Consider the following 27,090-nt stretch of genomic DNA (forward strand, 5'->3'; position numbering starts at 1 on the left):
GCCCTTCCCTCAAAGCCTCTGTGTCCCCTGTGAGCACAGGCAGCTGGCTGGGGTAGCATCCTGCCCTAAGGGCCTTAAAGTCCCACAACAAGGTGACATGCCCCGACAGCCACTGTCAGGAAGTGCTGCCATTGAAGGGGGGCTGGGGCCCCAAAGGCCTTACAGTGGAGCAAATGGCCCTGGGGTTTAGAACAGGAGTTTGGTTGAAGGGGAATAGAACGTTTTGCCTGGAGATGGGCCACCACAGAGCAGAGGGGGTTCCGACATGTCTACAGTTTTAAGGCACAGACTAGATGGAAGGGAGGTAGGAATGCCAGCTCAAGTGGAGCAACATGGAAAGATCTGGAACAAGGAGACGATGCCCCCAAGGAGGGATGTGTTACAGGGAACCCTCTGAGGGAGGCCATGGCTGATCCCATGGCTGCTCTAGGAGTGGAAGGGGGCCAAGGTGAGGCGTCCATGGGGTTATGGGGCTGAGGGAGGTGGAGGTGAGAGCAGAGAAACCCATCTTTGAGGCTTGGTGACTAGAGGGGTGATGATGCCACTGTGAAGATAGGAAACCTAGGAAAGAGGAGCTGGTATGGGTGAGTGGAGAAAGCAGACATGTCTTGGGCATGACGGATTTGATGTGCCAGTGGGAGACAGTCTAGAACTGGAAGTGGAGGCCTCAAGCCCAGAGGGGTTGTGCAGACCAGGGGGAGAGGCTGGAGGAAAGAAAAAGGCTTTATTTAAAGAGAAAACAAACAAAAACACCCTAGCATAATGTAACTCTTTAGGAGTTAGATTTTATTATTTTTCTTTAAGATAAAAAAAAAATGTATAAAAGATACACTCCCATCACTATAACCAGTAGATTCTTTGACTGGGTAATATGCAGGTGGTCTGTTGAAACTTTTTCTAGGTCATGTTCCTATTTTGGTCTTCTAATCTGTACATTATTACAGATTTTATTTTTAACCTCCTAGTAAGTAGAGTGCACGTGGTCTTCAACCTTATGTCTTTCCTGTGCAATTTTAGGGTTTCAAAATGGTTTAAAGAAGCATAATAATTAGACTGAAGCCTACTTGAAAAAACCCAAACAGATAAGTTTAGAATTTCCACATACTTGTGTTAAGGCTTAAGTAGTTTTAAAACCACCAAAAACCAAAACCTAACCCACTGCCGTCAAGTTGATTCCGACTCATAGCTACCATGTAGGACGGGGTAGAACTGCCTGATAGAGTTTCCAAGGAGCACCTGGCGGATTCAAACTGCCGACCTCTTGATTAGCAACCATAGCACGTAACCACTATGCCACCAGGGTTGCTTTTAAAACCTCCATATAATAGTAATTCTTATTTGTTCATCTCAAAACAGGTCTTTCCTCTTTGTTAAGCAGCTCAGCCTACCCCCTTTCAAAGTTGACTTTTTCAGTAGAGTGGGTTTTAAAGGATGATTTAAAAATTTAATGAACCAGAAATCATCCATTTCTTTCAGTCACAAAAAAAGTGAATGCAATAGATGATTTTGCGTCTCAGCAGGTGAGACTAAATGATGGTGAAGCACAGTGCCTTGGTGTCTCGGAATCTACAGGTTTCTTCCAGACTCTTCCTAGGCTACCGTGCAAGGAGTTTGAATCACGCAGCAGAGCCAAATGCCCCAGCACCTCTGTTGGGAGCTGCTGTTGACTGTGGGGACATCCCAGTTCCAATTCAAGTGACGTACTTGGCTGGAAGTCTAGTTTTTCCAGACCTGTTTGAGTTAAGTTACATCCTTTTTCTTTTCCCCATCCCATGATAATTGGCTTAAATGGAATAGACAATTAGGTTGGCTGGGGAGGTGGGTCACAGGGAGAGGTTATATTGGGTGGATATGGGCTGTACCCAGCTGGTGCTTTGAAATAATTACCAGCAGTTCTTCAGGGTCAATACTGAAGCATTTTAGAAGTTCCTTGATTTTAAGCTTGATCTCTGTGTGTGGGTGTGGTGGGGAGTTAATCTGTACTGCACCACAGTCTAAGCGCCTTTGTGATGAAGCTAGGCCACTTGTTCATTTTAGTGACTTATAGACAAGGTAGCAGGAATGGCAGCTAGACACAAGTTCACTGTTAGGGAGATTTTCTTGCCTAGATAACGGGCAAAACCTGTTCCCAACTTCCTTGTCTTTTTCTTAGTGTTTAGAGAAAAGCTGCTGCAGGGAATTTTCTCTTCCAGGTCAGTGAGAAATACCAGCTCTGGATTTATAGGTGAACTGACACCAAAGGGTCTAGTGAGCATTTTTTTCCCCCATTTTCATTGTGTGAACCCTGATTATCTACCACCCAGCACAGAGAGAACTTACATTGCATTATAGATGCTTGATTAAAGGTACCTGATGGGAAGGTGGTTAAGCACTTGGCTGCAGAATTGACTAGATGGTGACAGGCTTGGTTTGGTTTTTTGGTTTATACTGCTGAACTCTGAAGTCCATATCAAGACAGGTTTAGTCGAATGTAGGGCCTGTTCAGAGTAAATGCTCAAGAAATGTTCTTAAATGAGAGGGAGAGTCCCTAAGCACCTCAGCGTGGTGCTTCACTGCTTCTCTTTTGGTTGCAAAATGGACTGGAAGGTCCTTTATGATGATTATTTTTATTTTCCACCCATTGTAGAAAATACAAGAAAACATGAAAAAGGGGAAAAAATCTACCTTAAACCCCACCATCTAAGTATGATGACGATGAACTTACTACTGTGGTCCTTCAGTGATGGCTCAGTCTGTCCCTTTGGTGATTTTCTGGCCACCTGTTCTATCAAGTATTGAGAAATGGGCACTGAAATCTCTTGACAATGACAGTGATTCTATGCATTTCTCCTTGCAGTTCTATCAGTTTTTACTTAGCGTATTTTGAGGCTTAGTTATTAGGGACATAAACGGTTAAGATTATTATATCTTTTTTTAATGACTCAATCCCTTTATCATTATGAAATGACTTTCTTTATCCCTGGTAATATTCTTTGATATCCAAATAGCCACTTCACCTTTCTTTTGACGACTCTTAGCATAGTATATCCTTTCCCATCTTTTTACTTTTGAACTGTTTATGTCTTTGTATTTAATGTGGGTTTCTTATAGGCATTCTATAGTTGAGTATTGATTAAAGTCTAAGCTGACATTTCTCCCTTGATTGGGGTGTTTACACCACTTATATTTAATGCGATTACTGATATGGTTAGGTTTAAGCCTACCGTCAAGTGCTATTGTACCACTTCACATAATAGCTTAAAGAACCTTCTTGGGGGCGAGGGGTGGGTAAGATCATCTACTTGTAAGGAAGATTTGTCTCCTCTCCCATTTATTCAGTTATTTCTTTGTATCAGTATGGCCTCACATATAATTATTTTATACTTTGGTTTACAATCCAATAAAAAACAAAACAAATAGAAAAAGCAAAGCTCAAACCGGTGGCTGTCAAGTTGATCCAACTCTTGGGGAGCCCGTTTTACAGTGAAGAACTGAGCCAAAGAGATTTATTATTAACTGTAATCTTAATGGAAGCAGACCCCCATGCCTTTCTTTCTACTGCCGAGTGGGTCTGCGCCGCCAACCTTTAGGTTAGTAATTGAGTGCAAACTGTTTGTGCCACCTAGGTCCAGCACCACTCTATATTTTTGTTCAAATTGTTCCAGCAGCTTCCATCCCTGGGAATATTTGATTGGATGCCAGACATCGTGATTTTACCTTGCCAGACACTGGGTGGTTTTGTTTTTCTGTGAAACTTCTTGAGCTTTGTTCTGAGATTGATTTAGTTACTTGGAAACCGCTTACATTTTTCAAGTCTTGCTTTGAGATTTGTTGGATGGAACCAGAATCCCCGCTCAGCTTTGGGCAAATCATTTCCCTGCTGAGCAGGGCCTTCCTGAGTCTTCCACCCAGCACCCTGGGTCATGAGGCTCTTCGTGCTGCTGGTGGAGTCCCTGTTTCTGGTGGACTGACAGCCCTTCTGATCCTTCAGTGTATCTGCAGGTAGTTTCTTTCCACCGTGCACCGACCAGAACCTGCTGTAGAATACTCAGAGGAGCCCTCTGCAGAGCTCTAGACTTCTCAGTCAATAATTTCCTTCAAACTGTGTCTTCTCTGATCTGAATATTTACCAATAGTTCTTATTCCCCGTACACAAACATACATGCAGCATTTGCCTTTTTGATTACCTCCTGGGCTTTTCTGTAAACTCTGTCCATATTTGACACACAAGATCAAAAACTGCTCTCCCTCTTTCCTATAGATTAAAAAAATTATTACGTTATATCATTATAAATTAACCTGATAAGGAGAACAAGGGAGCATGACTCCCAAATGTAGTGTGGGATCCTGGGTGGGAAGAAGGATGGTGGGGGAACGCAGTGGCTGCTCTTGAACATAACCCTGCGTCAGTTAATATCATGATGTCAGTGTTAACTTCCGGAATGAGATGCTTGTACTGTGGGCATGTGTGATGTTAACCTTAGGAGATGCTGAATGAAGAGTGTATTGGAACTCTGAACTATTTTCTGCAACTTTTTTGTAAGTCTAAAATTTCATAGTAAGAAGTTGAAAAAGGCACACAATAGATGAGTACAGTACAGTCCTAACAGAATTTTCTCAAACTTACAAAGGTGTGGTGTGAAACCAGGCACCCCTCCTCCCTAAGTTTTTTCCCTCAGGCAACTTCTTTTGCTGGTGGGAGTCCTTCCAGGACCTTCTTCACCCCACATTTACATTCACGTGTATTATTTAGAGGGTCATTTTGTGTGGTTTTTTTTTTTTTTTTTTTTGGTTTAGTGTTACGTCCCAGAGATCTTCTAGTGCCGCTTCCTTGGTTAGGTTATGCTGTTTGATTTGCCCTGCTGGTGGGTGGCCAGCACCTCCTACCTTTCTTTCCCTCTCTCTCTGCTTTCTTCCCCTCCTGTTTCACACTCATCACATCGAACTCCAGCACCATTTCCCATCAGTCTGGGGTGCGGCCCGTTAGCTCTTTGGATCATCAGGGCCCTTCTAAGACTTCCTCACTTTTCAGACCCCTGGAGACCTCTAGCCCTGCCTCATAGGCTGCCTTTCTGTTTGTGTCCGGAAACAGCAGGGCGGGCCTGGGCAAGGTCTGCTCTCACCACACCTGTACAGGTCCTTCTTGTCCCTTGACCTGGGCCTTTCTGACTTTAGGGGTGTCTTGTTGGTGCAAGGGGTGTGTGTTTGCAGGCACACAGTACTGGTTCTGTGCTCTCTTGCACACACATCAGGGAGTTGATGGAATTGATGTCTTCAGGCTTCCATTTTATGAAGATGGTATTAAAAAAAAATCATATTATCGGGAAAATGATTCTGTATTGTTTATTTCAGCTTGATGTAATGTATACTCTTGGCTATTATTTTCTTAGATTAAAAAAGTCTGATAACATGTAAATGTCTGCTTTCTCCACCTAGCAGAAGGTAAGAAGTAATTTTACTAGGTCAAATTTTGCACTTTTGTTACTCCTGGTCTGCTTAAAGCCTTCTTTTAGTCATGCCGTTCCCACTTGTGGGTCTTGTAGGGTAAAAGTCCATCAAGCCGGTGCCAGCGGCTCTCAGTCACGGTTTCTCTGTTGTGGGGATCCCTCCAAGGAGGATCGTCAGCTATCCCCTCCAAGGGCCCGCTTTGCTATCTGTACCTGAGAGATGGGTCTGTACCTGCTAGGGGGCAAGGGGTTTGCAATGGCTTTGTGTTCTAACTCCCAAGTCCATGGAGTTTTGCTTCTGTTCTCTCGCACCTGGAAAGCAGGCTGGTTTGTGAGGGTACAGGAGGTGAACCGTGACACTTTCCTGGCCCTTCCCTGTCTTTCCCTGCTTTTCAGTGAAAAATTTTTAATCTGGTTCTGCTCTTAACTAAAGAAGGAAGGTGACTTTAGTTGTCTCAGTTGTCAAACTCTTCTCTCACATTGTCGTGGCTTTTTTACATGAAATCATTTTATATTCAGTCATTATGCTAAAAGAGCCCTGCCACGTGGATTTTTGGGTTTTGATTCACATTAAAGGTAGGTAAAGTGTTCATCTGAAGCCCAGCATGACCGTTGTTAATCTGAGGGGGTTTAATTAAAATAAATAAATAAATTAAAAAAAATTGAGCAACAGGACAAACCCTGGCAGCCCCTTTGCTTCTTTCACAAGCGAATGTGACAAAACTAGTAATTGTTATTTGCTGTGACTTTCTCTAGATTGCTCCTTAACACTTTTTAGTCAAATGAGAGAGTTTAGACATTGGTGAAAATATTAAAATTTAATCACCTTTGTTGTAGAGGCTTTGGGGGGTTAAGAGGTAATGGTCTTAGGTCAGTGTCATAAAGAGTAATACTTTTTAAATGAACTTGAACACCCCAGAAAGTTCTGATATAAGCCCTGTAATTTTCGGTGAACTTGTCTGTGGCGATGGTTATAGGTGGAAGGAAGGTCTCCTGGTGACAGAGTGCAGTGGTACCCTTTAAACCTGGCCTCACGTTTGAGTGCCCATGTCTGCAGCAGGCTCCATCCTGACCACTGGCTGTGTCCCTGTCCCTGTGGTCCAGCCTCACATCATTCAGCAGCTTAGCGTGTACAGGCGGGCGGCAGCATGATCAGGTTTCCCCCTCTGCGTTTATGTCTAAAGTGTGGTGCTCCCTGTTATCAAAATGAAAACAGTGCTGAATGGGATTATAGTTGATGGGTTGTATCTTAAGTGGATTTATAGTTCCTTAGGTCTTTGAAAATGTTTGAGTGAAAAATGGAAACACAATACTTTGACTAATTTTATGTGTTTATCAGGTAACTTGTTAGAATTGGTAACTCCTTCTTTTCCCTTCTCACCCAGTGCTAAATGGAGCGGCTCCAGAGAGCGGTCCCCAGAAAGCAGCATCCCTGAATGAGCCTCAGCTCAGGGCCAGCTACAGATTCTTCACCTCCATTTGTGAGGAGGCAGGAACAAAGGTGGTGCTATGAACTTGCTGGATGGGCCTTATCTTATCTTCTGGGAGGGGAAATGTGGCCTCTTGTGCAGAGTGACCTGCCTGTCGGGGACATCCCTGGCCGTGACTGTGTGTATGTGGGGGCGCTCCACTGGCCCGAGCCTTTTGGGGCCATGCCTCTCCTGCAGACTGACTTTGCCTTGTCTAAGGCGTAGTAGTTAAGTGCTATGGCTGCTAACCAAAAGGTCAGCAGTTTGAATCTACCAGGTGCTCCTTGGAAACCCTATGGGGCAGTTCTACTCTGTCTGTAGGGTCGCCATGAGTTGGAATCAGCTCCATGGCAACAGATTTAGTTTTTTTTTTTTTTTTTTTTTGAGTGTGATAGCCTGCCTGCTTTGATATGGTCCATATTGGTGGCATAGCAGTTAAGCGCTTAGTGCTAACTGAAATGTTGGCAGTTGGAACCCACCAGCCCCTCTGTGGGAGAAAGATGTGGCAGTCTGCTTCTCTGTAAAGATTTACAGCCTTGGAAACCCATGGAGTTCACCCAGTTCTACCCTGTCCTTTAGGGTCACTATGAGTTGGAATGGACTCAGTGGTAACTGGTTATATGTCAGATCAGAAAGCGCTCGGCCCCTGCATCTCTAACAGGCTGTCAGTTCAGGTGTTGGCTAAACCACTGGAAACCTGTTCTTAGCCATGGAAAATGGGAATCTCTTGAAACCTGTTTTCAAAAAGGCTGTAAAGCAGAAGCACCTGGGAAAGGTTTGCTGAAGTCCTAGCTTTAAGGTGGTCTAAGAAACATTTAGTTGGTGTTTTCTCGAATAACCCAATGTCTGATTAGAAAATAATAGAATAAACATTTAGAGTATAGAACATTTATTTTACTTGTTTAATGTTGTTGTGTGCTGTCAAATTGATTTCAACTCATAGCGACCCTATAGGACAGAGCAGAATTGTCCCATAGGGTTACCTAGGCTGTAATCTTTACAGGAGCATATCTCAGGGTTTTCTCCCACAGAGCCGCTGATGGGTTCGAGCTGCCAACCTTTGGGTTAGCAGCCGAATGTTTCACCATTGCGCCATCAGGGCCTCTTTGTTGTTTAATAGTTGGAAATAAATTGCAGTTCTAAAGCAGAATCAAAAACAGCTTTGGAGTGTTGTTAGCCTTACCTTCTCTTTTTTTGTTCATCTCTTGTTGACAACCAGCAGAAACAGTCACTTTCCAGCTTGCCTTCTGTGAAGTAGATCATTTTTATCAGAGTTAGGTTCTCACAGGCACTGCTTTCCAAAAATGGCATGCCCTCTCTGGTGGTTTAGAACAGAACTTGAGTGTTTGTTTTGTAAAAACCAGTGAGGAAAGATAGTTCTTGAGTTGTCGTTTTTCTTTTGTTGTTGTTTGTGACAGCCCAGAAGCTCTTCCTGGTATCTTCCAGACTCAGCACTGGCAGCCTATTCTTCTCATGTTCCCTCCGTGGCAGGAGGCTGGCTCATCATTGCCTCAGTAATGCTGACTCTCATTGATCATCTGTCAGGCCTGTGTTTTCTATAGGTTTTAAACTTGAAGCTATACCATTCTGTGAGACCAAAAGACCACCTGATTGAGGTTAAAGGGAAGAAAAACCATCCCCTGTCCCTTTCTAGAAATCGTGGTGGTGTAGTGGTTAAGAGCTATGGCTGCTAACCAAAAGTCAGCAGTTCGAATCTACCAGGGAAGTTCTGCTCTGTCCTGTAGGGTCGCTATCAGTCGGAATCGACTCGACGGCAGTGGGTTTGGGTTTGGTTTCGGGTTTTGGTCCCTTTCTAGAAGGAGCCCTTGTAACCCAGTGGTTAAGTGCTGAGCTGCTAACTGAAAGGTTGGTGGTTTGAACCCACCAGCCGCTCCGTGGGAGAAAGATGTGGCAGTCTGCTTCCGTAAAGACTTAACAAAACAAAACCCATTGCCACTGAATCGATTCCAACTCATAGTGACCCTATGGGACAGAGTAGAACTGCCCTGTGGAGTTTCCAAGAAGTGGCTGGTGGGTTTGAACTGCGGACTTTGTGGTCAGCAGCCATAGTTCTTAACCACTGGGCTACCAGGGCTCCCCGTAAAGATTACAGCCTTGGAAACCCTATGGGGCAGCTCTGCTGTGTCTTACAGGGTCTCTGTAAGTTGAAATTGGCTGGACAGCAGTGGGTTTGGTCTCTTTCTGTAATGAATAGCTCTTTGCCCTCTCCTTATCCCTAATTCACTTCTCCATCTGCACCACCCCAGTGTCTTATCCATCCAAAGGCACCCTTCTCATTGATCTACCTCTAATCTCTGGAGTTTAATATTTGTCTTGTTGTATTAGTGGTGTGTGAAGCCTTGTGTTGCGTTCTGGATTTCAGCTCTATTTTGATACCTAGGTGACTATTTGACTCATACGTTAATCTTACCAGTTCAGAGTAACCTCAGAACAAGTAGCTGCCTGTATAAAAGGGAGAATATGTTCAGGCACGTCTCACCATCTTCCCAAGTGTGCTTAACTTCTCTTCTCACATAAGCAGACATAGCCCTGGACTCTAGAAGGCTGTCATGGGCGCCTCGCAGGCAGGCTTGTGTCTGGGCTGGGCCCAAAATCGGATTTGTGGACACGCCTAGTAGTATCTGCCAGCCCTTTCCCTAAGGGGCACCCTGGGGCAAGTCTGAGTTCTTGGAGGAAGCCTTGGTGTTTTCTCTTTTGATTGTAGGGGAGGGGGAAGGGGAGTTTAGTGTTTTGGAATCTTTACCTTGCCAGCTACCTTTGTGGGTGCCTTCTTCACTGGAAGCTGAGATTGGTGGACACAAAGCAAGAAAAGTCCTGCAGGATCCCATTGGGTGTTAATAGAGACTTAACTTTGGGTGACTCTCCATGGAGGTGGCATTGGGAATGGAGGGCAGGAGAGGGGGGAGCAGCCCAGCTCAGCTCTGGGTGTGGAGAGGAGCACCCTTGGGCGCCTGCAGGCCAACTTGATGCCAGTGCCACCTGGCAGAGGCTCTCGCAGTCAGTGTTCTGGTGCCTACCTGCTGCTTTTGGAGGCCACGCTGACCTGAGGCCATCTGCTAGGACTCCATCTGCTTTGGCTCCTGAGCTCAGACCGTTCTTGGTCAACGCTTTGTGCCTGGATGATTTTATTGCCCCTTTCTCTGCAGCGACATATTAAACAGCCTGTCTCTCCTTAGTTGTATGCTAGGGCTTTGAGTCAGACAGAAATCAGCCCTTTAGAAAGGTGGGGATGGTGGACATTTCATGTCAGCTGGAGGGATGCCAGCCGTTGGAGGCAGAGGCAGTTGTTTGCTACATAGCTCTGTTTTGTCCCCTTAGGAAGTAACAGAACAGGGGCTGGGTAGGAATATCTGAGTTTCCCTGGGAACTTTAAACCCCATCACTTCGGTAAATGTCCATCACATGAACTTTCGTCCTCAAATTAATCACTTTCCTTTTGTAGTTCCTCTGTTTAATATCCCAGTTGACCTTTGTCTCCACACCTATATGTGGTTATCTCACCTTAGGAAGCACCAAGTAGCCTTTCTTAACAGTGGCTAGAGGCCTGTGGTCCTCTTCCTTCAGCAGCTGCCTGGAAGGGAAGGGTATCAAGAACAGAAGCCAAAGGGGCTGTCCAAGGAGGAAGCAGGCTTATGAGGACCTCTTCGTCGCTCTCACTACGAGCGCCACTTCTGCACACGGCCCACTGTCCTGTACAGAGCTCACGAATAAATCCTTGAAACCAGAGTATTTACCAAAGTCGTTGTGGTGTGCTAATTACGTGTGTTGGGTCCCCACTGGGTAGAGGGAGCAAGTCGTCTTTGGCTCCTTTCCCCGTGCCCTGCACTCAGGTGTGACATGATGGTTATGAGCTCTGTTCTTCACAGACCAGCAGCCGTCTCGTGGCACGTTGGTATTGCTTCATTCTTGCTTTGCTGCTGCTAAACTGATTATGGGTGATTGCAGCTTCTTAAGTTAACATGGGGCCATACACACAAGACTTGCTGAACAATCACGTTTCAGTGTTAACTTACGGGGAATGTGTTCACGTGTAGTGGTTGTAGTCCTAAGTGGAAAGGTGAAGAATGTTGACAGAAGAAAAGTAAGCTACAAAGCTGTGTTCAGCATGACCTCATATTTGACTGAAAAATGCACTGTAGGGTTCGTTGGAGACTTCTGGGTGGTGAGAATTTGCTCCTGCTTTTTCTGTTAGCATGTCAGTATTGCCTACATGTTTTACAATAAAAATGTACTGCTTCTGTTTTCATACTAAATTTTTGTTAAAAAAAAAAAAAAAGTAGATCATGCCTTGCTTCCTCCCTCTTTTCTCCAAACCCCTGGAGCTGAGAGTCTAGACTGGTCATGGGGTTGTACTAGTGTGAATCCTGTGTGAGCTTCATTTTGGCTGGGATGGGGCTCGCTTTTCATAGTGGGAACTGACATGAAAGTTGGGAGTCTGAACAAGAAATAGGTATTTCACAGGGCACAGCTGAATAAGTAAATGGCCTTGTTTATTAAAAGCTGTACTATTATTTCTGGGTTAGGATGTTGAGCCGGGCGTGAAATATTTATTTCTAGAGTTCGGGTAGCTCAACTGTTGCAGTTGTAGCAGAGGCTAAAGCAGTGCATTTCTTTTAGCCCTGCTTTGGGGCATTTCCTGCCCTCTTACTTGCCCAGAGTGTTTTTCAAGGTTATGAGGGCAAGAGGGAAAGAGGGGAGGGTTAAACTAGACCCAGCCTCTGCACTCAGGGTGGGGACAGGATTTCCAAGTCGGTGGCTGCGTTGCTGCCCAGGAAGGGTGTGTGTGTGTATGTGTGCGTCCCCTTCCCCTCCTGGGTGTCCCTGGGGCAATGATAGGTTGTAAAACACTTGTACTTGATTGATTCAGATGCCCCATGAGGTGGGTAGAATAGGCATTATCTGTACTCCAGGAAGGAGGAGAACAGCACAGAAGAGTGGCTCAGGACCTGGGCTGCCATGAATGCCCTCAGAGGGCTAATCTGGGCCCTCCCCCTGCCGCAGTAAGTTAGCTTCCCCATTACACCATCTGCATGTGAGCCTGAAAATGTTCAGTAAACATTTGCTCATAAACTGAGGAAATTTGGTGATGAGAGGTGGATGTATGCTGACAAACGTCCTTCTGCCTGGTTGTGCGAAGCTGAAGGGTATGCTTTCTTGAGATTAGAATTCCCAAGCTCCATTTTTGTGTACAGAGATACCTGTACCCACACTTGTGGTGGTTGTTTGGGCTTAAGCAGGTGAGCAGAGCCCCAGAAGGTGTGCGACTGCAGTCGGCTTTGCTGCAGCTGTCTGTACAGTTGCTGAGACTGTTTTCACTGTGCAAGCAGAAGAGCAGCCAAGGGTGGTGGCTTTGGCTGCAGGTACAGCTTTTCCCACAGTTGTTCTCTTTCAGCAGACTCCCCTTCTGGAAAGGTTTTTCCTAGAAGTCTTGAGACTGCCTTTATGGTCCAGCTTAGGTGCCACAGGTCTACCTGGAACCCGTTACCAAGGAAGGCACTGCAGGGATTTGATTGATTGGTATAGCTGGGACTAGTAGTACACGGGGGCGGGGGGGGGCACCCTGGAGCACAAAGGGGAGTGGGCAGTAGACAAATGTCCACCTGGCTGTTCCTTTCCTGCCCCTTGCTGGTGAGCATTTCAGGTGCCCTGGGTAGCCTGCTCGGCCTCTGAACAGCTCTCCGTGGCTAGCGATAGAGATGGTCCTTCTCTTGCGGGATCCTCAGGGTGAAGTGTGTAGGTGCTCAGCAGATGTCCTGGGACCTAGAGGGTGCTTGTGAATGGTGGCAGCGATGACTCTTCCTGTTATAACCATCTTCTTCTTGCCAGCCTCCTACCTATCTGTTTCTGTGCCAAGTTCTGCTTTCACGATTTAACTCAGACTCCACCTTCTATCATTCTAATGTTGGAAAGCATGTCATTCCATGTAAGTTACTTGTTCAGATAATGAGCATGTTATATAGCCTGTTTCATAAAATATTTGTCACAGTTTTACTTTTTATTAATGACTTAAGGTCGGGCTATTACAGGTTTTTGGTTCTTTATATAACAACCCCAGACTGATAAGTGCTGTTGTTTTGGTAGTTTTCTCAGTGTCTTTGCTTCTGGTAAGGAGCTCTGGTGATGCAGTGGTTAAGCACTCAGCTGTTAACCAAAAGGTTGATGGTTCAAACTCACCAGCTGCTCAGCAGGAGAAAGATGTGGCAGTCTGCTTATGTAAAGATTACAGCCTTGGAAACCCTATGGGGCAATGCCACTCTGTCCTGTATAAGGTTGCTATGAGTTGGAATCGACTCAGTTTCAACAGGTTTGCTTTGGTTTGATTTTTCTTCTAGTAGCCCCCTCTTTCTCACCCGTTCCCATGTCTCCCTTTCAGATTGGTTGTTTACCATCTGCTTAGGGGCTTGGGCAACAGGACCCATTAAACTGTGCGTGGAGCATCTATGTGGGGAGCCTTGAGGAAGAATAGATCATCGATGCCCACACTGGCAAGCAGGTTTGCTTATTCCTTATACCATCCCTATCACTGTGCCCCTAACCTCAGGGATACATTTCTGAGTGGTAGCTGCATAGAATCTTTTCTGCTGTTATCCCAAGTCCCAGCGGTGGTCACTCAGCCCAGTATCTCTGAGAGACCCTAGCTGTCAGTCAGTCTGTCAACCTCACCCACAGTTTTCTCTAGATTTTTTGGCGGAGGAGCCTGTCTGATGGTTGTCCTCCAGCAAAGATGGACTGCAGGTTGGCTCTTACTACATCCGGTTGCCTCCGTTTGCTGGGCCGTGCTCGGTGTGAGGCTGCAGGCCCATGCCAGCATGGCCTTGTGGAGACTTGATGCATGCTTGGGATCCAGGTGTAGTCCTCACCGTGCCCTGGGGTGGCCTCACAGAAGACACTGGCAGGAGTGGTGCTCTCACACAGGCACATGGCTCTCTAACCAGCTTAGGAGAAAAGGAGTTAAAAATGGGTGGCATCATCATTTTACAACTAGGGTGCCAGAAATAACATATTTTCACAGTGGGTTTCTTGGCGGCGGCGGTGGGGGTGGGGGGGGGGCTTTATATACCCATTTATATTTGGACCTGAATTGAAGCTTGAGCAGTTTGGGGATGTAGAAAATATAGTATTGGTGAATATAGATGAAGGTGTGTGTTTTTGAGAAATGAGGATTGGAAAACTGAAAGGGGGAGTTTCTGCAGTAGCTTCTTTCTAAGTTTTTTGTTTCTCTGTATTTAAAAAAAATCTTTAAATTAATCTTACATTTCCTGGGAAGCTATTGAATACATTCTTTTTTTTTTTTTTTAAACGTGCTGTAAGTGAAAGTTTACAGTTCAAGTTAGTTTTTCATACAAAAATTTATACATACATTGTTATGTGACCCTAGTTGTTCTCCCTGTAATGTGACAGACACTCCTCCTTTCTACCCTGCATTTCCCGTGTCCATTCAACCAGCTTCTGTTCTCTTTTGCCTTCTTATCTCGCCTCTGGACAGGAGCTGCCCACTTAGTCTCATGTATCTACTTGAGCCAAGAAGCACACTCTTCATGAGTATCAATTTATGTCTTATAGTCCAGTCTAATCTTTGTCTGAAGGGTTGGCTTCAGGAATGGTTTCAGCTCTGGGCTAACAGAGAGTCTGGGGGCAAGTCTTCTGGGGTTCCTTCAGTCTCAGACCATTAAGTCTAGTCTTTTTACTAGAATTTGAGTTCTACACACCACTTTTCTTCTGTGCCGTCAGGGACTCTCTATTGTGTTCCCTGTCAGAGCGGTCATTGGTGGTAGCCGGGTACCATCCTAGTTCTTCTGGTGTCACGCTGATGGAGTCTCTGGTTTATATGGCTCTTTCTGTCTCTTGGGCTCATAATTTCCTTGTGTCTTTGGTGTTCCTTATTCTCCATTTCTCCAGGTGGGTTGGGGCCAGTTGATGCATCTTAAATGGCCACTTACTTACTAGCTTTTAAGACCCCAGATGCTGCTCACCAAGGTGGGATGCAGAATATTTTCTTAATAAATTTTGTTATGCGAATTGACCTAGAAGTCCCCTGAAACCATGGTCCCCAGAACCCCACCCCTGCTACTCAGTCCCTTGAAGTATTTGTTTGTATTCAGGGAACTTATTAGTTTTTGATTTAGTCCAGTTGTGCTGACTTCCCCTTTATTGTTTTGTCCTTCCCTTCACCTAAGATAATCCTTGTCTACTATCTAGTTAGTGATACTTCTCTCCCTCCCTCCCCACCCTCATAACCATCAAAGAATGTTTTCTTCTGTGTTTAAACCTTTGCTTGAGTTCTTATAATAGTGGTCTCATACACTATTTGTCCTTTTGTGACTGACTAATTTCACTCAGCATAATACCTTCCAGATTCATCCATGTTATGAGATGTTTCCAGATTCATCATTGTTCTTTATCGTTGTGTAGTATTCCATTGTGTGAGTATACCATAATTTGTTTATCCATTTGTCCATTGATTGACATCCAGGTTGTTTCCATGTTTTTGCCATCGTGAACAGTACTGCTGCAGTGAACATGGGTGTACATGTGTCTATTCATGTGATGGCTCTTATTTCTCTAGGATATATTCCAAAGCGTGGGATTTCTAGACCGTATGGTACTTCTGTCTCTAGCTTTTTAAGAAAATGCCAAATTGATTTCCCAAGTGGCTGTACCATTTTACATTCCCACCAGCATTGTGTAAGTGTTCCAGTTACTCCACAACCTCTCCAGCATTTATTATTTTGTGTTTTTTGGATTAACACTAGCCTCGTTGGGGGCGAGATGGTATCTCATTGTAGTTTTGATTTGCATTTCTCTAATGTCCGATGGAAACCCTGATGGCATAGTGGTTAAGTGCTACCACTGCTAACCAAAAGGTCGGCAGTTCAGATCTACCAGGTGCTCCTTGGAAACTCTGTGGGGCAGTTCTGCTCTGTCCTGTAGGGTAGCTATGAGTCGGAATTGACTTGACGGCAGCAGGTTTGGTTTCTTTCTTTCTTTCTTTTTTAGTTTAATGGCTAATGACCATGAGCATTTCCTCATGTATCCGATAGCTGCCTGAATGTCTTCTTTGGTGAAGTGCCTGTTCATATCATTTGCCTATTTTTTAATTGTGTTATTTGTCGTTTTGTTGTTGAGGTTTTGCAGTATCTTGTAGATTTTAGAAATTAAATGCTGATCAGATTTGTCGTAGCCCAAAATTTTTCCCAGTCTGTAGGTTGTCTTTTTATTCTTTTGATAAAGTCTTTTGATGCGCAGAAGTATTTGATTTTTAAGAGCTCCCAGTTGTCTAGTTTCTCTTTTGGTGTTTGTGCATTCTTGCTAAACAATGAGAATGTTAAAAATGGGGCTAGTGTCCCCCTTGGGCCTCCGCCCAGAACCCCCAGTTCTTCCATGGGAGGAGGTATGCGTGGTGCAGGCTCATCAGGCGCAGACCTCAGGCTTCCACGCCCCAGGGTCTGAACTGGGACCATGAGAGGACATGGTGAGGGTGTGCACTGAAATTCAGGTCTGACACCTGAACACGTATTGATCCACTAGTTAGTTTCTGGCTGCCATGACAGGGTCTGAAGAACATGTTTTGTTCACTAAGGGTGTCTCTTCACTTGTCCCCTATTTCGCATGCTTGGTTTTCAAGTTATCATGAAAGCCCCATTCACTGTTAACACTTGATTTAAGATGGTTTTTAAAAACAACTGTATATTTTTTATTCCACCTAGAAACTGGCAGAAGGTCTGTGCCAGAAATTCTTAGATTTTTAAAATAAGATAAACGTTCCTGAACATTCCCTGTTTGCTAGGACCCCCTTGCCAGCCTGTGTTCTGTCTTGACCTGCTGACTGTGTACAAGTCTTCTTGGAATGACTTTATGACAGGTGATGAAGGGCAGGGTGTGGGGCATCGCCTACTCTCCCTGCCGCCACATCTGAGCAAGCTGCTTTAGGAATGTTGGTGGGTACAAATGGTCCTGGTGTTGTCTCCTCCCATTCCTGTCGTGCTTAGGGAGCCAGACTTTCCTTTGCTCCTCCCAGATAGAAGGTTAGCGTGTACCACAGCCTTCCAAGGCTTCTGCTTGTCCCTGCTACAGCATGTGTCTTCATACTCCTTAATGTGCCACTGGGGCCTTGTAAACTGCCACCCCCACCCAAAAAAAAACAAAAAAAACCCACACACAAAAGATAAAAAACCAGATGTCTGAGAATTTTTCTTCAGTCTTCAAAAGTCTGACTGAATCTTCTCTCCTCTGTCCCGCTTTTCCTAATCATGGTGGGGGAAGGGCAGCCCACTCTGGCAGGGAGTCGGGGAGGGCTTGCTCAGGCACAGTCCAGTCCACTGAATAGGGTGGAAGGAAACGAATAGGGCCCAGGGTATGTGTGAGGGGCGCCTGTCTGCGTTGTGTACGAAGAAGGCTGTGCATACCAGACTCAAAAGTTACATAGGCCACGTTATCATTACTCTTTTAACCTATCCACTACTAAATTCAGACTATTTTTGTATTTTAGGTTTATAACTCAGGCTTATGGATAAATTTCAACTCATATTTTTTAGTCTGTTAATATTCAAAAATCATGTATACTGTCTTAAAAACAAAACAAAACCAGTTGTTGTTGAGACAATTCTGGTTCATGACGACCCCATGTGTGTCAGAGTAGAACTGTGCTCCCTCCATAGGATTTTCAATGACTGTGATCTTTCAGAAGCAGATCAACAGGCCTTTCTTCCGAGGCAACTCTGGGGTGAACTCCATCCGCCAACCTTTTGGTTGTGTATTACTTAAAAAAGAAAGAAAGGCCTGAGCAGATAGCATGCCAGTGAATTATGTTTTGTAATGCTATTGCTGTTACTTCCAGCCTGCTTTATCTATAGCCTAATTGTGCACAGATTTAGTTTACTATTTTATAAATGCTGCATTTTTGTGGTTTTCAGTGGAGTAAGTTATTAGGCGGTCCAGCTTCAGTGAAGTGATTGAAATTTGCATGGAGAATTGGTAGTGAACATTGATTGGGACAGGATGGTAGATGTGCACCTTTATAAAATCATGTTGGACATACATGTTTATTGATCCTGTAGTTATTGAACCTGGATTTTGTACTTCTTGCCTTTTTCATGCCTGACCTGGACAAAGATGTGAAAGTGCTTTTAGTATGCTTTCTAGAGGTACTATCCTCATCTGAGCCACGGAACACAGGGATCGAGCCCATGACTCTTCTCAGTTTTCCTGAGGATGTGCAGAGCTGGTGCGCGTGGAGAAGTGTAGAAAAGAAGTTGAGTCATTGCATAGACTGATGTCTTAGGACATCGAGGCTCAGTTCTCTGGTTCAGAAAGGCTGCTCTAGAGCTGTTGTTAGGTGCCATCAAGTTGGTTTCAAAGCGGTGAACTTTATGTATAAGAGAATGAAATGTTTGCTGGTACTGCACCATCCCCAACAATCCTCTGGAGCAGGTCTTGGAAAATCTGACCTGGGCCAGTCAGTGAATATTTTAGGCTTTGTAGGCCATATAGTCTCTGTTGCAACTGTTTGCCTCTTCACTCTCAAACAAGATAATCCATGCAGATGCCATATAGCTGTCATCATGAAATAAGTTTTGGAGGCTGCATCAAGGGTACTCTAAAAGAACAAAATAGGGTAGGAAATACCAGTATGTTGCTCATGTGCTGGGTTACTACCGGTTCATGAAACTTCCGTTATGGTTGTGTGAGTGCGTTCTGTATTGTGATGTAACATGTTTCTTATTTTGGGTTACAGATTAACAAACAAACAAACAAAAAAAGCCTCACCATAAGATACTTGAACAGTTATTGAATTAATTAATATACTCAACAGATGTTGAGTGCTTCCTGTGCTCATAGATGCTGATTAAGACAACTAGAAGTAAGACAGTCCTGCTTCCCTAGGCCTGTGATTCTCCAAGTGTGGGCCCTTGGCCAGCAGCATCAGCATTGCCTGTAATGAGAAATTACACTTCCGATTTGTTAGAATGGAAATTCCCAGGTTTAGCCCGCCACTACTGACCAGAATTTGCCGGGGGGCCTGGCAGTCTGTGCTTCAGTGAGCACATCCCTGGTTGAGTCTTATGCACCCCAAGATATGAGTATACTGCTTTAGCTCATGGCCCAGGCAGTCAGAATCACACGGTAGAAGGGAAGGACAACACAAAATACAGGGGAAGTGTGTGTAAGTGTGTGTGTGTGTGTGAACTGAGTTACAAGTGTGTGGTGACCAATCACCAGCAGATTTGTAATGAAGGAATGTGATTGGTCACTGACCACGACCTGCATCTCTCATTTACAGAGTGATTTGTGGACTGAAGAGCTAGCAGTGAGGTTTGTACTTTTCACAATCTCATAGTTAATACACCGTGATGACGGAAATTTGTGGATTTTAAAACTGCAGAAATGAGTACTGCCGTATTAAGTATCCAAGTTATACCAATTACTGGGGAAGATTGCAAAGATAAAAAAAAGACATAGTTCCTGCCTTTAAAGAGTTTGTATCAAAGGCCTATCCCTTAATTCTTTGTTTCTGTGGCAGTTTAAATCTGTGCTCCCCATCTCTACACTCCAAAACAGGTAGTGCTTCTTGGGACCAAGACCTAACAAGAGGGAGTAGGTTGGGAAAGAAGAGTGCTGATGTTTCCTCATACACCTGCTTTTGAAGGGCATGCACAGACCAGATTTCATAGTTGTGCTGACAAGAAAGGAAACAGATACAGCTTAGGCAGAAGGGAGGACCTCACTATCGCTGCACTGACTAAAAGCTATTGGCTGAAGGGATAAGGTGATGTGTGGTGGTAGTGGCTCAAGGTTGTTGTTGTGAAGGCTCAAATACAGGTCAAAGCATTTCTAGGAAATACCACAAGGTGTGTAGGGTGAAAAATATTAATCCCTTCACCCCAGACCTGCTTCCCTCACCAACCTGGATTCCTGCTTTAATTCAGCCTCTAGCTTTTCTTCTAATTTTTATCTTTGCTTTTGCTATACTTTTTTTTTTTTTCTGGTTTGAGACCTTATTTACTTCTTGTTGAAAGATGAGGACTTAATTCTTTTCACTGTTACGATTGGTAGTTCACTCTGCCCATTGCTTATATTTTACACACATACACACAGTAATTTGGTGATTTACGTTTTTTCTCGTTTAGAATTAATAATTTTCTTATTGTTTAGTTTTGTATCTACCTATACTGATTCATTCCAGAACTTTCTAGTAGAACTGTAAATGTTTTCTATATGTGGTTTAAAACAAAATTAGTGTAAAAAATGGCATGAGGTTGGTGTCTGACCACCTCTAACTTCACAAGGGGGAAGGAGAATCAAGGTCAGCAGCTCAAGGCTGATTCCTATGAGGCAGAAGTCAGGCATGCCTCCTCCCTCTGCCATTTTTACCAATTCTGACAACAACTGTCCCTCCCACGGCGCTCTACTTCTCTGCTGGGTTCGATAATTCATTGCAGTGGCCACACAGAACACACAGACCATAGTCATGATTATGGGGTTTATAAGGGAGATAACAGTTACAATTCAGACTCAGGAACACTCAGGATGTAGTTCTTCCATCAAGACAGCCTCTTCCCAGCTGTGCTCACAGGCACGCCTCTCCCTGGCCCTTGGCCTGTGCCCAAAGGCACTCAGCTTTTTCTCTTTGTGGGCCAGGAAGCCCACCGCGCAGATTCCCGCTGCCAGGCCTCTGCCACCGCTTCTCACGGCCTTCATTTTTACCAGGTCTCTCTCTCTCTCTCCTCCTGCTTCCAGGAGCTTCTCAGCACAGGGACGTGCTGGCTCCTGGCTGTTCTTCCTTGGTGGTGGTAGGACCTTCTCTTTCCCCACCTCTGGGATAGTTCACTTCAGCCCAGCGGGATGGCAAAAACTGATCATCCCCTTTGGTAGACCACAATTACCCTATCTGCACAGTCCTGCCTAATTACCTGGGTGGGAGTTACAAGACCATGGTGATAACCACCTAGCAACCAACCGGTTGCCATCTAGATGGTCCTGACTCATAGTGACCCTCTGGTGATAGAGGCCACACAAAAGCGATCCATCATACTGATAGAGGCCACACAAAAGCGATCCATCATACTGCAGTTAGGTAATCTAGCAGATCTACTTTTTTTTCCCCTTTGGAAGCATCCCTTGTGGATGTCCTTTTTTCTTCTACTCCAGGGTGGACTTTTTTTAGGCCCTGTGCAGAGCTGTTATTCTAGTGGTTTTTGTTTGTTTGTTTCTCTGGTGTTTTGGAGCCTGTCTCCTGAATTTCATAGTTTTCCTTTTCTGTTTGCTCTCTTATTTGTTGGAGCACATCATCCAGTAGTTTTCCTAAAGAAAGCATGGTAGGAAAAGTCAGACACTGCGCGTATCTGAAAATCTTCTCATTCTGACCTTACACGTGTTTGATTAATTGGGCTTGGTATAGGATTCTGAGGGGGAAATGAGGCATTGTGCCTTTGACTTCTAGTTTCTAGAATTGCTGTTGATGTCTTTTTTCTTTTTCCTGCTGTTCATGTCTTGATGTTTCTGATTCTTTATTCTTTGAATGTGACCTAATTTTTCCCTTCTAGGGTGTTCTCTTTATTTCATGCTCTAAGTTTCACTATCACGTGGTTGGATATGAGTCTCTTTTCCTTGTGCTGGGCACATGTGGACCCTTTCTATCTTGTATCATGTTTTTGCATCACTCTTTCTAGAGCTCCTTTTAAATCATATGCTAGATCACCTCAGTTGATCTTCTAATTTTTTAAGCCATCTTGCTCCCTAGTCTCCAACCATGTTTGTCCTGTCTTCTGGGAGATTGCTTAAATTTTGTCTTCTAACACTGTGATTGAATTTTTTCATTTTTCTGTGATTTTTAATTACCAGTAACTTTTTGTTTTGTTTTATTGTTGTTCCCTAGATGTTCTTTTGTTTTTTATATTGTTTTTATTTTATGAATGACATTTCTTCCAATTTCTGTTTTCTTTAGCTTCTTGCCTTTTCCCCTTATTTCTTCAGAGTTCTTTTTTCTCTGTGTATTTCATATTAGAGGCTTTCCTCAAATACCTGATGATACTAGACTGTCTGTGCATATCCAAAGAGCATTATACTTGGGTTGAATTGAAGCTCTGTGTGTGCAATGGCAGAGCCAGTCCACTGGAGGGCCTCCCAGTAGGGTGATGAGGCTGTTTGGCTAGAGATACACTGATATCAGTACCTGGGGTCTTCTCTCTTGCATGGTGTGCTTCCCCAGATAAAGCCCTTGAATCCTTGTTGGTCTGAGTCTTGCTGCCTGTGTGCTAGGACTAAGATATCTTTGATGGAGTACATGTCCCTCTTTTCTGTGGCTGGAGCTTCATTTATTTAATCCTTTGATTTCAGTACAAACCTTCACTTGTACCTTTTGTTGTTGTTAGCAGCCATATTGAGGCAGCCCCTGCCCGCTCCCCACCCGACTCGTGGTGACCCCGCTCACAATTGAACAAAACTTGCCTGATTGCATGGTGGTAATCCATAGCATTTTCATTGGCTGATTTTTGGAAGTAGGTCTCTAGGCCTTTCTTTCTAGTCTGTCTTAACTGTGGAAATCCAGCGTCACGGCAGTACACAAGCCTCCACTGACAAACGGGTAGTGGCTGTGCATGAGGCGCACTGTCTGCAGTCGAACCCTGGGTCTCCTGTGTGGAAGGTGAGAATTCCACCACTGCGCCACCACTTGTTCCTTAGTATTCCGGAACCCAGCGCCACTCTCGTTCATTCTTTACAGTTTTTGTAGGGATTTTTTTTTTTTTTTTAAACTTCGTATGAATTGGCGTTTGGTGTTCTATCATGCATTGGTTTATAGGAGCCTGTGTTGAATGAGGATACCCTGGATAGTGCAGATGGTTATATGCTCGGCTGCTAACTGAAAGGTTGGTGGTTCAAGTCCACCCAGAGGTGCTTCAGAAGAAAGGCCTGGAAATTTATTCCAGAAAAAGCAGCTACTAAACATCCTGTAGAATACAGTTCTACTCTGTGCTGATAGAATCACCACATTAGCAGACAAAGATGATTCTCTTTTCATGTTATCATACCTGTAGCTGATATAATTCTTTTATTTTCGTGATGGATTTGGTTTTTATTCTTACTTAGTCCTGGGAGGCACTAGGTTTGTTCAAGACTATTATAAACATTTCCAAAGTACATGGTTCTGCTATAGATTGTGTCTCTTATTTCCCCCCAGTGACTTGTGATCTGAGCTGCTACTGTGCCTCAGTCCCTAGAAACTGGAGTGCGGCTCTGCCTAGAGCGTGTTGCCATGCTGGGGGTACTCTGAGCTGGTGTGGTCACTGTGGAGCACTCATTCTCGGGCTGGGCACAGAGGTCCTCAGCATCATGCTCCTGTGCACTGACATCACTCTGTTGTTGTAAGTCACATTCTCCTCGCGCATACCCAGTGTGTAGACATGCGCTTCCAGCATCATGGGCTCCGCCTGTCACTGGCGGTGCTGCTGTGGGACTTGCCCCGGTATGTTGGCATGTTTACAGAGACGTGGCCAGAACCCTGGGGCGCAGGGCTACGTGACAGCAGCGGCCAACAAAACACAACAAACCATCAGATTGGCACTGGTAATGTAGTATGTTTGTTCTGTGTCTTGGCAGTAGTTCTCCTTGGTGTTACATTTAACCTGGCCCTCTGTATGATCTGTTGCCTTTCTTTTGAGTATCTGTGAAAGACTTTGGGTAGAAGTGAAAGTAGTTCTGTGGTCTTATGGTGAATCTTGCTGGTACTTCCTTGGTCTGACTAGCCATTTATGTGCATGGCAAAATAAGAATAATATGTTCTTCCATGGCAGTTTTTCATATGTGAAAGTGAGATTTCTAAATTATCATCCCAGCAGGTGTCATATGTCATGAGATAAGGGCAGCTGATAACATCATTCCCAAACCTCTTTTTCTGTAGTATGTTTTTCTGAGGCATGCTGTTGAACGGGGGTGAGCGGTTGTAGAGTGATGCTCACCCTTGCCTTTTGCATGCCTTTTCAGAACTTGTGGAACATAGGTGTGTTTAGAACATTGTGCTTTTTGCTCTTGGGTCAGTGGAGGGGCCAAGTTGGTTGTAAAGTATATTTAATCTGCCTTTAAAAGCCTCTTTGGGATTGCTTCTGTAGCCAGCCTGTGGGTGATGTGGCCCCAGGACTGTCATTGATGTAGGGGGAAGGCCTCCACTTTGGTTGTCTCTGTAACCAAAATCTCAGAGAACTGATTTGAAATTCCAGAACATCTTCATCACTCCATGAATAAACGTCGTATCATTAGCAGCCACTTCCCATTCCCCTCCACCCCCTGCCTTCCAGACCCTGGCAAACACTAATCTACTTTCTGTCTCAGTGTTATTGTTGTGTTAGGTGCCGTGGAGTCAGTTCCGACTCACAGCGACCCTAGGCACAACAGAATGAAACACTGCCCAGTCCTGCGCCATCCTCGCAATTGTTGTTATGCTTGAGCTGATTGTCGCAGCCACTGTTGTCAGTCCACCTCGTTGAGGCTCTTCCGCTTTTCTGCTGACCCTGTACTCTGCCAAGCATGATGTCTATCTCCAGGGACTGATCCCTCCTGTCACCATGTCCAAAGTATGTAAGACGTAGTCTCACAATTCTTGCTTCTAAGGAGCATTCTGGTTGTATGTATCTGTCTCAATAGATTCGTCTGTTCTGGATATTTTGTATAAATGGGATCATACAATATGTGACCTTTTGGGTCTGGATTCTTTGGCTTAGCATATTTTCAAGGTTTGTCCACATTGTTTTATGTATCAGTGTTTAGTTCCTTTTCATGACTGAATAATACACCATAGTATGGATATAGCACGTTTATCCATTCATCTGTTGATGGACAATTGGGTCCTTAACCACCTTTGGGCTATTGTGAATAGTGCTGCAGTGAATATTTATGTACAGATTTTTGTGTGAATGTGCTTCAGTTCTTCTGGGTACATAAGGGGAGTGGAACTGCCTCACCGTCTTTTGTTTTGAGCCAAGCCTTTTGGAGATGAAGTAATTTTATGTTCTCTTTTGGGAGAACTTTTTTGAGGTTGGGGTGCTTGTGGCTTTGATCTGGTGTCTTGTGCCTATTATAAAATAGGTTTCTAGGGTACAGCAAGATAGGGGGTGACTGTCAGCTTGGCTGGAGCAAGAATAGACTTCCCATGGTGCATCCCTCTCAGATCTGTTGCTCACAACCTGATTGAAATCCTGTCACTGCACAAACCTCTGTTTACCTCAGGCAAAAGGGAGGACCTTCTAGTGTCATCACACCATCCCTTTGTTCTGTTGTCTTTTATTGCCCTATATTTTCCTTTAGATTTTTATTAGTGGCTGTTCAGTGGTGGAAGTCTCACCTTCCAAGCAGGAGACCCAGATTTGATTCCTGAATATTGCACTTTGTGAGTAGCCACCACCCATCTTTAAGTGGAAGCTTGCGTGTTGCTGTGGTGCTGAACAGGTTTCAGCGAAGCCTCTAGAGTAAGGCCGACTGGGAAGAAAGAACTGGTGATCTACTTCTGTAAAATCAGCCATTGAAAGTCCTGTGGCTCACAACTCTTTGACCTACAACTGATCATGGGGATGGCCAAGGACTGGGTTGTACATGGGGTCGCAATGAGTAGGGGGTGGACTCAGTGGCAGCTACCAACAACAACAGTTTTGCTTTGGGGCATGAAGTTATTTTGAGAGCGAGAGAAAGCGTTGCACACGTGCACTCACAAAGCCCTGAAAAAGACATTCCTATATGCAAAGTACATTGGAAGCCGGCCTGACTGACTTAAAACTTTTGGTTAAAACTACTCAGCAGTGAACAGAATTAGAAACCAGGTAAATGCAGCCTCTTCAGAGTTGTTGGCTCTTAGTACTGTTTCTTATTAAGAAAATATTTAAAGTTTCTTTTTGGTTCCTGAAGAGGGACAGCAGTAGCAAATAAGTAATATGAAGAGTAACACAAACATCCTAAATCCATTTCCATTTTGTATTTAGTAAAAACAAAAAAGGAATTCGAAATGGATTTGTTTCTTTGAATTACCATTTTAATGTCATTTTCCTAAGATACAACTGGTTTTAATCCAAAATCTGGTGAAAATGAGTGCTATATGATTTATGTCTAGAGTTAGCACGTGTGTAAGGATTGATGCCTCTGGAAGCACTTACTGTGGGCACACGTTCTGGTCAGGATGAAGTGTTCGCGCCAGCAGGCCCTCTGCTTTTGGGAACTTGCAGTTTAGAAGGGTAGCTGCAGGGGTCATGGATTTAATAAGAATAATTTAGCATGTAGCTTACCTCACTAGCTGTTGCCTTTGAGGTAGCCTTAGCATGCTCCTCGGGCGGTGGCTGGAGGGTTTCTAGAGGCCTCTGAAGCAGGGGCGAGGAGTTTGACAGTGTGGCTGTATCAGCTTCCTGGCCAGCGAAGAGGCAGTGGGCTTGTGCTGCGCTCTTCCTAGGCATGGTTCGAAAGCTCCGCTCCCTGAATTGCTGGGGACTGAGGGAGCCACATGGTTTGTGCCCTTTTGGGCTTCTTTGCCATATAATTTATGAAAGCGAGCCCACGGGCCATGCTGGTTCTGTGGAGGGGACTCGAGGCTGCAGTTACCTGAGCAGCTCTTCTGCCTTATGGAAATGCCAAGCCTCAGGCCTCTCACATGCTGTAGCTGAAGACGTTTAGGTGTGAGACCCCAGGGATACATTGACACATACAGGTTTATGTGGGTTTCCCTGTCACGCATCGCCTGATGCCTCCTCAGGGTGACAGGCAGAGGCAGGGGTCATCAGATGAGACTCTGGGTGGCATCTTGGCATCTGTGTCACAGAGGAGAGCAGCATCCTAACAGAGAAGGGGGCGGAGAGGGACAGAAAACAGCAGAGCAGGGCTAGAGCAAGGAATTCTGCCTCATACTCATTTGGTTATAGGCCCAGGGTTGGCCCACTTGGCCTGTGGACCAGATCCAGCCTGTGGCCTGCTTTTGTACAACCAGGTTGCTAAGAATTTCTTTCACAATTTTAAAGGGTTGCTTAAAACGGCAAAAAACAGTATGTGGAAGAGACCATATGTGGCCTACAAAGCCCAAAATATTGACTCTGGTCCTTTCCAGAAAGAGGTTGCTGACTCCTCTCAAGAGTCTCCTGGAACGTGGACTTGGTCTACTCTGCAAAGCTGTGCAGTGAGTTGCTTTGTGAAGCCAAAACCATGGA

The 27,090-nt window shown here is 44.7% G+C and overlaps 1 protein-coding gene across 19 annotated transcripts in view; it reads left to right on the forward strand.

Moving 5' to 3' along the window:
• ANKRD11 (ankyrin repeat domain containing 11) overlaps positions 1-27,090 on the forward strand; it is a 281,034-nt gene that overhangs the window by 127,274 nt on the left and 126,670 nt on the right. For 4 of the 19 annotated variants that reach the window (XM_064273643.1, XM_064273639.1, XM_064273644.1 and 1 more), the window contains exon 3: positions 6,812-6,927. The exons of 12 other annotated variants lie outside the window; for them this stretch is intronic. The gene's annotated coding sequence lies outside the window, so the exon portion shown is untranslated. Of the gene's footprint in view, positions 1-6,811; positions 6,928-13,289; positions 13,410-27,090 lie in introns of all 19 variants that reach the window. 3 more of the 19 variants (XM_064273645.1, XM_064273641.1, XM_064273640.1) reach the window with 2 other exon arrangements.

The sequence above is a fragment of the Loxodonta africana genome, chromosome 21 (genome assembly GCF_030014295.1).
Source record: "Loxodonta africana isolate mLoxAfr1 chromosome 21, mLoxAfr1.hap2, whole genome shotgun sequence".
Lineage (NCBI taxonomy): Eukaryota > Metazoa > Chordata > Mammalia > Proboscidea > Elephantidae > Loxodonta > Loxodonta africana.